A 13539-nucleotide genomic window follows, 5' to 3' on the forward strand; every position below is an offset into this window, starting at 1 on the left:
ACTAGTAGAAAAAGTGGGCAGATAGAGTCCAGATCCATACTGATTAATCCCAGCAAGCCAGACATAGATTTACAGCAGGGTAGTAGATAATCCCAGCAACCATGCACCTTTAGTTCAACTGACATTTAGGCTGGTTTCTGGCTGTGAGCTTGGAACCTGACTTGTTCAGCCTGCAACACTTCATGTGCCACCTGCCAGCTTGAATTTGGTTCCACCTCACCCTGACACTGGGAGCCACTAAATGGAGCCAGCCTGCATCTGCTCTGAGTTCTGAGCACAGTTGGCCCCTGGAAGATGCTATGTGGCACCATGTGATAGGATATGCAGGGTCAACAAACCACTACACTTCTTTGCCTTGTGATTCTGTTGCTTGCTATGCTGCTGTTTGTGTATTAACTAGACTACAGTTCTCTGAGAGTGGTTTTGTGTCTCTGTTACCTCCGAGTCTTCCCTGGGACCCAGCACAGTACCTGTTACACATATAATTGGGTTTTTGAATTAATAAGCTAATGCCATGTGGAATGGTTTGTATGTGGTTTATATGGTGCATAGCTGATATATTGAAGTGTGGTCCCTGTGGGGTGATATTGAGAAGTGATGTAGAACCTTTAAGAGGTGGGGCCTAGGGCAAGGTCATAGGGTCTTTGGGGACACTGCCATGGGAAGGAACTTATGCAATCTCATAGGATCCTGGTTTGTTCTCTGGAGAGTGTTATTATGAAAGAGCAAGACAGATCCCTCCTTCTCTTTAGCTTCCTATCTCCCTTATCTCACACACACCCTTGATATGATAACTGGTGCCATGATGTTGTAGCTGGGGGCCCTTACCAGAGCCTGTGCCATACAGCTTGGATGTTCAGCCTCCCAAACTGTGAGCTAAATATGATCTTTTTCTTTGTAAGTGACCTGGTCTCAGGTATTCCATTGTGGCAATGGAAAACAGGCTAATACAACATCTAATTGCTCCCAAACTTCTTAAACAATAGTCTTCAGGAGTTACCTTTTTATCTTGCTTATTACTGTTTTCCTCATACCTTTTAGCAGAATACATACTTGCCACCCCCCCACCTCACTGTCTATAAATGCACAGGAGAACTTGGCTATCAGCCTCATTTGGGATAATTCCCCACTTGTTATGACAGCTCACAAAAGACATTAAAAAATGATGGATGGTTTGCTCATTTTGGCACAATAGAATCTCCTGGTTGTGTCTGATTTCAGAGCACACCTGTAGAGCTAGTGACAGCCAGGTTCCTGAGTGCATTTGAAGAAACACTCATTTATTATGAAGGTAAAATTAAACTACAAGTTTTTACATGTTGTTTAATGGTAGCAGCTGATGCAGACCTCTCTCAACACAGAACTTTTCACACTTGGGTCTCTGCTACAGAAAGTAGATTATTGTATGAGATTGGTGTTGGGTTTTGGCACTGTGAATGAATGAACTAACTTGGGGAAATTACTACTCATGCTCTTTTTCTTTCTTTGGGTTAGAAACTTTAAGAATTTTCAGAGTTCTGGTACTCCCCACCCCCCACCGGCATTTCTGAGTTTCCATGTGTCAGCCAGAGTGTCTGTATAAAAATGGAAAATGGCGAGTGCTGTGAGAGTGAGAGGATCATCTTTCCTGGAATATTTGGGAAGTGTCTTTGCAGGGGTCAGAAATGCTGTTCTCGCCAGGCTCTTGTTTGTGGTGCTACATGACAGTGTCCTGTCCTAGTACACATGAGGGTTTGCTGTTGGTATCGCCCTTCACCTTTTCACTGCCTTTGATAGAACACTCTGTTCACAATGTAGGATTCAGGATGAACTCATGGGAACCTTGGTTTTCTACACCAGCTGCCTCCCAGTGCACCAGTGCACCAAGATTCTGTTGGTAACAACTCTATGAAAACTCAGATCATACTGTTACAGAGGTAGCTGGGGGATCAAAAGGAGACTAGAATGTACGGTATATTAGTTAGGTTTTCCCCTCAGTACCAAGAACTGAATCCAGGGCCTTTGCCCTGAGCTACATTCCCCAGCCCTTTTTATTGTTTATTTTGAGACAAAATCTCAGTAAGTTGCTAAATTGCCCAGGCTGGGCTCAAACGTATGTCTTTTCAATTTCAGCTTACCAGTGCACTGGGATTACAGGCGTGTGTCAACACATCTGATTTATTAGTTATAGGAAGCCCTTCCTAGACCTTGTCTCAGTCTGGTGAAGTTTATATTTGTAATCCCAGGGGAAAGTTACTGGAATTCCAATAAGTTAATCCCAATCTACCACTTCCAGTGCAACCCATGGTGAGAATAAAGACACTAAGGCATATTTGTAGTTGTGGGAAGCCAAGGGGCCCTAAGCCAGCAAGAACAATGGCTAACTGGAACAAAGGCCTCAACCCAGGGCAGAACCAGGGTCTTATTAATTTGTGAAGAAGGGAGTGGCTCAGGAATGAGTGACTGAGAGAAAGGTGGGAAGTACACGAGTGCTGTAAACTGGGCTAGGTAGGAGTCTTGAAATCACCTCTGCAATATGCAGAGAGATACGCAGAAAGAGTAATCTGCATATCATAGATTGAGGCAGTATCTAGTGTTTTTGGGTCAGTGCTTCAGTTTTGATATGTAATCATCATGCCCTGAGATATTACGTCTTCTTATTCACTCAATCTCAGCCGACAGTGTGGTGTCTCTCAGTCTAGCTCACATATACCACTTGGGAACTATAGGTGGGGCATCACTGATCTGTCACATTGCTTTAAAGACTACACATCAGCACTGTGGCTAGACCCATTTACATTGCTTAAAGCCAACTGAGAGGATAAAGACAAAATGTAGCCAGCTCTGCACATATCAATACACAAAAATAAGGCCAGGTTTAGCCAAAATGTAGACAATTGCTCTTCTTTCAAGGACAGTCATCCTGGTGGTCCTCCACATTAGTCAGCTTTGTGTTACTACAGTGAACTGCTTGACTTGGGGGTACTTATGAAGAGGTTTATTTAGTTGAATGTTGGGAGATTCAAAGTCCAAGCAGCATGGCACAGGCTCTGCTGAAGGTATGAGGCCCATGGTAGATGGCAGATGCCAATGTTGGGAGTGTGTACTGGAGCAAGCAAATGATCACATCTAAAACCAGGAGCAGGGGGAGACAGAGAGAGGACCAGAGGGAGAGATGGGGACAGAGAGGCTGAGGTCCTCCCATGTCTTTTAAGGCCACACATGCTGTGACCTGGGCATCTCCCACAAGGCCCCAAGGATTCTACCACCTCCCAAGACACCGTGTTGTTGACCAAGGTTTCAGTCACACAGATGCTGAAACCACACTCAAGCTACAGATTTTAAAAAGTGGTAGCCCCTATCATTGAAGTCAAGATGATCCTTACACCAAGGCCATGGTGAGCCGTATGCACAAAAGCCAACTGCAACACAGCATAGATACTGCTACTATTTATGGTTTGATGATGATTATAATTTTCAGTAATTTAGATTTTGCAATGTATTTTTTCCAATTTGTTTATTTGTAATTAAAGACTACTTTTAAAGAGAAAACTTGGGTTTATAGAAAAATTAAGAGGATGGTACAGAGTATGTTGGTATACCCCCAACTTTCAGTGTAGTCAACCTTTCCCATTACCAACTCCTCCACCAGAGTGGTGCATTTGTCTTTATCAATGAACCCACTCTGACACCTCATGATTGCCAAGAGTCCAGAGTTCATGCTGGGTTCACTCTCAGTGTTCTGAAATATTTTGTATACATGACCCTTGGTCTTTAACAGGAAGTAAGTAGGTATCATAACCTTTTACATATGAGGAAACTGAGTCTTACAGAACTGACACAATCCTCTTCAAAGATACCCAGTTAGGGGCTGGGGATTTAGCTCAGCGGCACAGCGCCTGCCTGGCAAGTGCAAGGTCATGAGTTTGATTCCCGGTACTGGAAAAAAAACAAAAAAAAGACAAAAACAAAAATCAAACACAACAAAAACTTTGGGGCTGGGGACATAGCTCAGTGGCATAAGCGCCTGCCTGGCAAGCACAAGGTCATGAGTTTGATCCGAGGTACCACAAAAAAAACCAAAAAACAAAAAACAAAGACATCTTGGTACAACCAAGATAGAAAGGTAGTCTATGGATGCACCACACAATTTTGTGACTGATGAAATTAAAGTAGCTCCTTAGATAGCTTTAGAAAGCAATCGATCATAAAGGAGATTGTCTTGCTTTTCTCATTGCTAGGATAAAATACTCAACACTTGTAACTTAAAGGAGAAACTTATTTTGGCTCATAAATAGATAGTAGTGATGTCAGTCCACAGTTGGCTGGTTCCAAGGCAGGACATCACAGCAGAGGGACATGGTAGGGAAGAGTTGCTCATGGCATGGAGCTGGGAAAGCAAAGAGAGTGAAGGGAGGAGCTGGGAAGGGAGGTAAACACTTCCGGGTCACAACCCCAGTAGCCTGCCTTTTCTAATCAGTTCCAACTTCTTAATAGCAAGCCAGCTACAAACACCCACAATCCAATCACCTGCCAAACACATGAGGCTTTGGGAGCCATTTCAGATCTAAACCACAGCAGAGATCAAGACAAATAAAGTGTAGACTTGTTACATTGGGGAAACATGTTATAAACTGCAGAGAGGGGTATGGGGGAGCCCCTGAGATCTAAAAAGGAAGTGCAGTGGTAGGATATGGTTTGAAGGTGTCCTGTGAACGTTCATGTGCCTGAATCTTAGTCCCCAGGGAGTAGATGTTGGATGGTAGAGCCTTTAAAGGGTAGGGGTTAGTGAACAATAATTAGATCATTGGGGGCTCTACCCAGTTCTTGAGAGAGTCCAGTTGTAGCTCCTCCAGAGTGAATTGTTCTAAGAGCAAACCTGGCCCCCGATTCCCCCATTCCTGTCTTGTTGTGTGATCTCTCTTCTCTTCTTTGCATGTACTTCCACCATGATGCCATTTGCCATCTTTTTTTTTTTTTTTCCTGGTACCAGGAATCAAAATCATGACCTTGCGCTTGCCAGGCAGGTGCTGTGCTGCTGACCTAAATCCCCAGCCCCAATTTGCCATCTTGTGATGTAGCTAGAAGGCCAGTACCAGAGCCAAGCAGGTACTGACACCATGCTTTTGAATCTCTTTTTGAACCTTAAATGAATGTCTTTTTTTGTAAGGTATCCAGTGTCAGGTGTTTTGTTATAGCAACATAAAACAGACTAATACAGGGATGATGAGACTAAGAATTGTTGAGTATTTGTAACACTGTCAAAGGAGAAAGACATGGTAATTAGTGAACAAGAATCTTCTGGTTGCTAGAAAAGTATATTTTCCATTGGAGAAGAAATATTCCATCAGCCTCTAATGCAAAGGCCTAGGGTGCCCCACAAGACCAAGCAAGCCTAATGCCATTCAATCCTTTTTCCTCTGATGTTTGATCTTCTAAATCAAACACTTGATTATTGATTTATTTTGGGAATACCTAGCAGCTAGAGAGGGGTAAGGTGCCTTGAATACTGGGCAATACAATTACAGTCATTTGACAAGTTTGTCTTCTGCTCTCAAATTAAGGTTGTGTCTCTCTAGTTTGTGCCTTAGGCTCTTGGTAAATTTGGTTGATTCTCTAACACCACCTGACTCCTGTGTAATTTAGGCTTGACTGAATTTCTGAAGGAGATAGCCCTACAATGTTGTCATCTCAAATGCAGCTAGCTGAGGGTCCTGATTGGATACACCAACTCACTTTCCCCAGAACTTGATCTAAGAAAATCTGATTAGATTGTCCCTCAAACAACATCTTCACCAGTAGCACCTTCAAAGATCTCTTTGCAATCACCCAGTCTTAGCTTTTTCCGATATAGAATTCCCATATATGGTCATCCTAGCCAGCACTGAGCTTAAGACCTTAACATTTATTATCTTTGGAGTAACTCTAAATACTAGCATTTGTGGGTTTTTAAAAAATATATTGAACTGAACTATTTTCTGCTGTTCAGTTTATTTCTCTAGAGCTCCACAGAATAAGCTATTTCACCTACAGGGAAACCCTTTGAATATTAGAGTCACACCAATTGTATACAAGATGTAAAAACTCCTTACAAGGGATTTGTTTTCCCTTTATCCACTTAAGGACTGTTGAGTTTCAGAGAAGAACTTGATTGGGTGATTTTTGTGTTGGGAGCACAGAGATAAGTCTGCCTGGAACATGAGTGTATGTTTTAATCTTTGATCATACGGCAACTTCCAAGAGCTGTGATGCTTCTGAGATTTTGTTCAGTTTGCATTTTTTTTGTTTGTTTTTCTCCGGTACCGGGAACCGAACTCATGACCTTGCGCTTGCCAGGCAGGCGCTTTTGCAGCTGAGCTAAATCCCCAGCCCCTCAGTTTGCATATTTAACAGGTTAGGCTGCTCAGTCTCACTGGGATGGTCAAAGAGAAAAGACAGTTTGATAATCACAGCAGAGCAGCACCTAGGGTGGGCAAGCAGGGTTAGGCAACCCCTCTATTCTCCGAGAGTGTATGCTACAGGAAAGGACTATCAAATTAGGAAACCTCAATCTTTTATAACAGGCTGTAAGCAAACATGCCAACCTTTGCTCAGGGAAGGCATTATCCTTATTACACTGGGCTGCAAACAAAACAGCCGTTTTCTCTAGAGGGAGACACTCTGCTCCAAGGATGTTTCTGTCTGCAAAGATCCTTGAAAAGAGAGTCTGGGACAGTGGTGGCGAACATATGGCACGTGTGCCACAGCAGGCTGTTGGTTATCACTGAAAGCTCTAAAAGGTTTGCCATCACCGGTCTGGGGTAATATTGGTGCCTCTGATTGCAAGGTGCAGACACAAGAAGCCCACTAACCATCTGACAACAACCACGTTTGTTTTCATTTCGGCTTTTCCACACATCTCCGAATCACTGAAACCAACACACTTATTTTTCTCAACCTCTCACCAAGCCAGCATTTCATTCCAAAAGATATACAGGCCACAGGGAAGGAAGGGAAGCTGGGAGTGGCCTCATTCCTGTATTTTCCCGTTGTGTAATTTTCTTCCTCTACTAAACTGTTTTCCTTCATATCCGAGAGACTCTTCTCCTCTAAAAATTAAGATTTCTGATTTCTAGCAGTGCCAGCAGCATTAATTCTAGCTGAGAAAAACAAATAGAATTTTAGAGCAAGTTCATGGGAGGAAAAAAGTAGGGTTTTCACGAGACCCTCCTGTATCTGCACAGCACAGAGCTGCTTTTTCCATGCCCAGCGCAGAGCAGCCAGGTGAAAGAGATAGACGGAAACAGGTACCGAAATCAAGGGAGAGAAGCTGGAAGTGGGGCTCACACTTATAACCCCACAACTCTGGGAGGCTGAGGCAGGGAGATTGCAAGTTCAAGCTTGGCCTGGGCAACCTAGCAATCTGCTGAGAACTTGCCTCAAAATAAAAAATAAAAAAGGGATGGGGATGTAGGTCAGAGGGAAAACTCTGGGTCCAATTCCTAGGACCACAACAAACCAACAAACCAACTGGCCAAATGAACAAAATTCAGGCTGAAACCCAGGGAGAGATCAAGGATAATTAAAGAATAAGGCATCAGGAGACATCATGGAGTGCAGCTTAGTGGTAGAGCATGTGCTTCGCATGCACTCTGTGTGGCCACGTGTTCTGTGGAGGCTTTCACTAACAATGTCCTTTGCACATCTATCACGTGATTCCTGAGAGTTCTGTATTGTAGCTGCTATTCCTGCTTTTTTGTTATCCGTTTCTGCTCCCAGATGCAGAAACAGAACCGGGCATGGTGGTGTGTACCTGTAACCGCAGCACTCTGACAGGCTGAGGTAGGACGATCACAGTTTGAGAACAACTTGTGCACTTTAGCAACATAACAAGACCATGTCTCAAAATAAAAGCAAATTGGGGCGGGGGGAGGCAGAAGCCCTGGATTCAATCTCTAGTACAATAAAACAAAAAACAAATGAACAAACAAAAAACAGAAGAAGAAGCTGAGACGGGTCTACAGAGCTATTTGTGTCCCAAGGTCACAGAAAGCTGGGACAGGCTGGCCTGGAGAGGTCTCCTAAATGCCTGGCTGGAGCTCTTTCCACAGGCCTCTTAGGGCTGTCTGCGGCCACAGTGGGAAGCAGCGACAGAGCTCGTGAGATTAACGGTGCTGGGACTCTGTTGTGAACCTGGACCAACTCAGAGCCTGGGCTCGCTGGTGAATAATAGGAATCTCTATCATCCTTTCCGTCCGAAAGCATTTATTTAAAACCCCTGGCTAACTCACTGGGTGAGCTGGCCTGTCACACACCATCACATGGCATGGAAACTGGCAATTAAATTTAGCAACCCACCTCGGCAAATTCAGACTGAGATCCTTCCAGGCCAGCAGGAGCCGGGGTTTATTCCTAAATCGAGAGGCCTCCAGACAAGGGAAAATAAGGCCAAAGTGGGTTAGGCTGAATTATGAGCACCTGTCCCCATCAATAACCTGGTGACTCAGAGCGCCAAGAATGCCTCTTTCGGTGCACAGCCGGGGGACAGCTTTTGGCCTTCTCAAGCCAGTGGGTCAGGAACTGGAAGCCTTGGCTCCAAGGACAAGCTGTTTGTTTACTAACTGGGGACCAGACCGAGAGATGGCATTGACCAGAGAATCGGTGTCATTTTTCCTACTCGCCCGCTGCAGTTGCAGCCTGGTGTCCATTGTAACCGTGTAGGTGAGGCACTGCTGTGGATTTCCCTTGGCAAACAGGGAGGAGGGCACGGCGGGCAGGAGCTTTACTGGTTTACAGGGTGCAATCAGAATGATGGCCCAGATTCAGGGGTAAAGCTCTGCCTGTGGGCCAGGAAGCTGCTCTGTCATGAAACTCTCCTTCCGGGTTGAAGATTAGCAAACACACAAGTTGTTTGCCTTTTCTGCGTCCGCCAGTGTGGTGTGTGCTGGGCGGTCTGAATGAGAGAGATGAGGTTTTTCATCTCAGCCGGAGTCCTCTGTGTTAGTGTGGGTGACTTTTGCACAAGCTTCTCTCTCTCTGGCATATAATTTGGTTTTTTAAATTTTTATTTCTTTATTAGGAGATCTTTGTAGTACATGATGATTATATTCCTCTCGGGGAGTTGGTGCATTCTTTTGATCTCCCCTTTCCCTCCCCTGCCCTCCACCTCTTGGTCCTCTTCACGTTTGTAAAAGATCTCACTCCCTGTTTCCTATGACCTGTCTTTTATTTTCCCTTTTAATTTATTTACACCTTGGGGCTCTCATATGATAGAAACCATGAGGTCTGTAAGCTTGTGTGTCTGATTTATTTTACTTAACATGATGGTCTCAAGGTGCATCCACTTTTCCACAGATGTTCTTGGTTCTGGCAGAATAGTAGTACTCCACTGTGTGTAAATACCACACGAGCTTCTCTGTAGTCACCTCTCTCCCGGCCCTGGACATACCTGGCAAGTGCCGTCTGCCTGGTTGTGGTAAGGGCTTGTCCTCTCCAAGCGTGGCTGTGCCTCTGTGGGTGGGAAGAAGGGGCCCTTCTAGCCGTGCTGAAAGGAGCTGGCTCTGTCCTCTGTCTGCTACGGAGCCATCCACCGTAGAGATGCAGATAAACTTGTCTTCAGCACACCCACGTGAGTATCTGTTCTCCCACCTTGCACAACAGAACCTTCCAGAAAAAGGAACAAAACTTCCAGTGTCATCAACCAGGCTTGGAGCGAAGGGAAAAGGCCAGCTGATAAGCCGAGCTCCCTGCTCAGGAATGAAGGGAGCGGCTGCTCCTGCTTGGGAATACACAACCCTGCTGAATTTCCGGTAGTGCTGATGGAAAGAACCAAAGCCGTTGACACTGCTAAAACTGAACTTCTAAAGCCTGATTTTCCCACATGCCATCATTAAAGGCATCACAGAACCATTCCCCAAGCAAGGAGTGTGTGTGTATCTTGCCCATGGTGGGTCCTCTCTTTATCCTTGCTTTCCTTCCTGCTTTCTTTTTTCTCTGCTCCTTTCCTTCTTCCTTGACCTGGTGGCACAGAGTAACATTAGGGACATCCATTGACAGCACCATGGCCTTTGAATCTGATTCCACTGCTGGTGGTGGTTAGCAGTGCCAGGTTTCGCTCCCTGTTCTGTGGGGATAATGGTCCCTCCTCCTCCTGCGGCAGAGCGATGCCCAGGACAGACAAGATGGGAGCTTGCCTCGGAGGAAGGGTTGGCACGAATGCTGGCCATTATCATCACTGTTTACTCGCCCTCTCTGGACCTTCCCTGGATGTCTTACTCATCCTGTAAAGCAGGTTGTATCCTTAGCGTTGTGTTAGGCTCAAGGTCGGGTGCCTGGGTACCTTGGCTGGGTTTAAACAAATAGCAATTGGGTTCCTAATCTATAGTCTGGCCCATTGGAGCACAGTGACCTCTGGTCTCTACCTGGAAGCCCAACCCTCCTAAAGGAAACAATGGGCCTGGTCCCTAGTGGCCTGGAACCAGACGGGCAGCCTCCTCCCCTGGCAGCCAGTGGGTGAATCCAGCTGTGTTCACCTGAATCTCACACCTGCCTGCGTGCAGAGCAGGGGAGCTTGGATAAGATGGGCAGCCTGGCACACATGAGCTTCCCATTTTGCACACTTTGTATTCTGTTCCTTAAGACAGAAATACCAGGTAAGACTGAAAAAGCAGAGAGACTCCTTCCGAGCTGGGTATCATCAAAACAGCCACAAAGACTGGATTGGTGGCCATTACGGGGGTCCCCTTGCTCTACTTTAGGTCCCAGTGATCTGCTTCCTTCCAAGTGCACTTCCCAGAAGCCGTTGAGCCTTCAGTCAAGGGTGGGGATGGATGTGGAGAAGGGGAGGGAGGAGCCAGGTGTGTCTCCATCTTGGTCGGGCTTGGTCAGGAGCCCTACCACCCATCCTCATGGTTTAACACCCCCGCCTTCCGTAGTTCTAGCTCCCTTCGGACAGCTCAGAATTCAGGTGCAGATGCACTCCTTTCCCAAGGCTGTGTAGCGCAGGAGAAGCCTCTTCCCTCTGCTGTCTGGCTGCCCCAACTGGGCAGCTCTTCAATATCTTTGTGTCCAGTTGCTTTCCTTATACCCCTCTAGGGCGGCCAGGCTGGGCCTAGTTTTGCTAGCTGATCTGTGGCTGGATCCTTAGTGAGGTACCGGGTTGGTTATATTAACAAAGAGCCAGAAACCCAGGGAAGCCATAGGACTGTCAGGTATGGCAGTGGGACAGGCACTCAGCTCTCCTGTGGCCCTCAGAGGCCTGTGTCTGTGCCTTCTTGTTGGGCAGGGACCCTGGGACCTGCGGATCACTGCAGGCCATGGATTAGTGGTATCTGTCTCATAAAAAATGGAGAGCACCTCAGAAAATATAAGCTAACTTTTTCACCAGATGCATGGAAATGATCCAAATATTCTAGCTCAGCTGCAAAGGCTCCTGCTTTGACAAAAAAACAACAAAACAAAACAAAACAAAACAAAACAAAACAAAACACCAGAACAGCCCAGAGGATTTTGAGCGCCAAGACATTAAGGAAAGCAGACCTTATTTCTCCTTTCTATTTGCCTCTTCTGGCTGGAGAGTGGCTTCTTTCAAAGAGAAGCAAAGACCTCGAATCCTTTGCTTGGGACCCTGAGCACGAACATCCTGCAGTGAATCAGGATGCGCAGGGAGCCTGACGGTTGTCACAAGCTGGTCCAGCTCCAGGCGGCCCACTTCTGTACCAGGTGCCATCAGCCCACCCGTGTGGGATGTGAGGCCTGCTCCTGCTCCACTCCCGTTCCCCGAGTCCCTGAGGGGTGCCGGTCCACAGGGACACGAGGGGTCCCAGGGCCATGTTGACTGCTGCCCTGCGCTGTGAGGGGCAGAGTACACACCAGATGCTCTGCTGCTGCAAGCAGATTCAGGATGCCAGGGTTTGTTCTTCTGACGTTTGCTTTTTCCTTCTTTACCATGGAAAGGTATACAATTTGCCGCTTTAAGTGTGCAACTCAGTGGCATCCAGTACATTCACGTTGCCGGGCAACCACCACCACCGTCCACCTGCAGGACTTTTTCATCTTCTCAGACTGAAACTTGAACTTATTCATCACTAAGCCCATGCCTGCTCCCCAGGTTCCCTGGCAACTCCCATTCTATTTTCTAGCTCTACAAATCTGACAACTCTAGGTCCTTGCCTAGCATGCACAAGGCCCTGGTTTGATAGCAGCACAAGAAGCAAACAAAACCCCAAAACAAACAGGAGCATGGAATCCACTTACTATCTGATAGGTGATAAAAGATTTAAATAAATCTAAAGGGTCACAGATAGCTACAATTACAGTCCTCATCCCTCTAACCTAGTTCAGACACTTTGGGCTTGAGGAAGCTAATACTTGCGTATCCTATATGCATTCCACTCCCAGGCGAGGCGGGACCAGCATCCTGTCAGGCATGTTAATCTTCGTACAGAGAGAAATAAAAGCGAATTACACTAAGTGAGATAAATAGCAGTGCGTTGGTTGCAGTCAGATTTTGCAAGCAAATGAGTTTAGGAAGCTTTCACTTTTTGGAGCTTTCTGGATTCCAGAATCACAGCTGAGAGTCTACATGTTTGTAATACTTCCAGACCCTGGATGTGAAACTTTTTACATGGTATCTTTGATATTCATAGTTACTGCCCCCTCAGATAGAAATGTAGTGAGTGGGGAAACTGAGGCTCAGACATAGAAAGTAATTTGCCCGAGTAAGTGTCTAAGTTAGGATTTCAACCCAGATCTGCCTGTTCCCAAGTCCAGGCTCTCCCTGCTGTAACCCAGTCTCAAAATATATGTCACACGGTCACCTAAGCATGCATGCCATGCCAGGGCTCTGTGACCGAGCTGTCTTGGCATTTGAGGGCTGGCTCTCGATTCCCATGGACATCAGCAGGGTTTATGGACAAACACACTTTGCTGGGCTCCACGCTCTGTTTAGACAGCTCTCGGGGCTCATTCAAAGTGGCCTGGGCAGCCACATGAGCATCACCTCCTCCAGGAAGTTTCTCTGCCTTGAAAGCCTCCCAGGAGTTCACAGTCTGTGCTGCACTGCTTGCCTCCTACTTTCATGGGATTATTTGTTCTAATTAAGTTTATTTTTAAAAATTATGATAAAAGAGACACAATATAATATTTATCACCTAAAGTATGCAGTTCTGTGGTATCAAATCCATTCACTTGGTTGTGTAACGATCACCACCATCCATGTCTAGAGCTCTCATATCTTGAAAAAGTGCAATCCTGTCCCCCATTAACCACTAATTTCCCATTCCTCCCACCTCCAGCCCCTGGAAACCCCATTCCACCTTCCCCCATCCCGATGGATTTGATGGATTTCCCCTAAATGCTTTGTATGAGTGGAATCATGAACCATTTGTCCTTTTATGATGGGCATACTTCACTTTGCCCAGGCTTCCCAAGGATCATTGGTGTTGTAGCGTGCTGTACTTTGGATGTGGTTTGAGCATGTTCTTCAAGGATGCACATACTGACATTTAACTCCCGTCAAGAGGTGTCAAGAAGGTGGAAACTTCATCAGACTACGGTGCTCAGCAGGGGCCTTCAGAACTT

At 46.0% G+C, this 13539-nt stretch overlaps 1 long non-coding RNA gene across 1 annotated transcript; it reads left to right on the forward strand.

The window, feature by feature from the left end:
• Positions 1 to 8349: 8349 nt before the first annotated feature.
• On the forward strand, positions 8350 to 9869 carry LOC102005350. Its single transcript, XR_263244.2, has 3 exons — positions 8350 to 8679; positions 9313 to 9433; positions 9619 to 9869. It is a non-coding gene; the product is annotated as an uncharacterized LOC102005350 (long non-coding RNA).
• The last annotated feature ends 3670 nt before the right edge of the window (positions 9870 to 13539 follow it).

Source organism: Chinchilla lanigera, unplaced genomic scaffold (assembly GCF_000276665.1).
Source record: "Chinchilla lanigera isolate Chin_1 unplaced genomic scaffold, ChiLan1.0 scaffold00064, whole genome shotgun sequence".
Classification (NCBI taxonomy): Eukaryota; Metazoa; Chordata; class Mammalia; order Rodentia; family Chinchillidae; genus Chinchilla; species Chinchilla lanigera.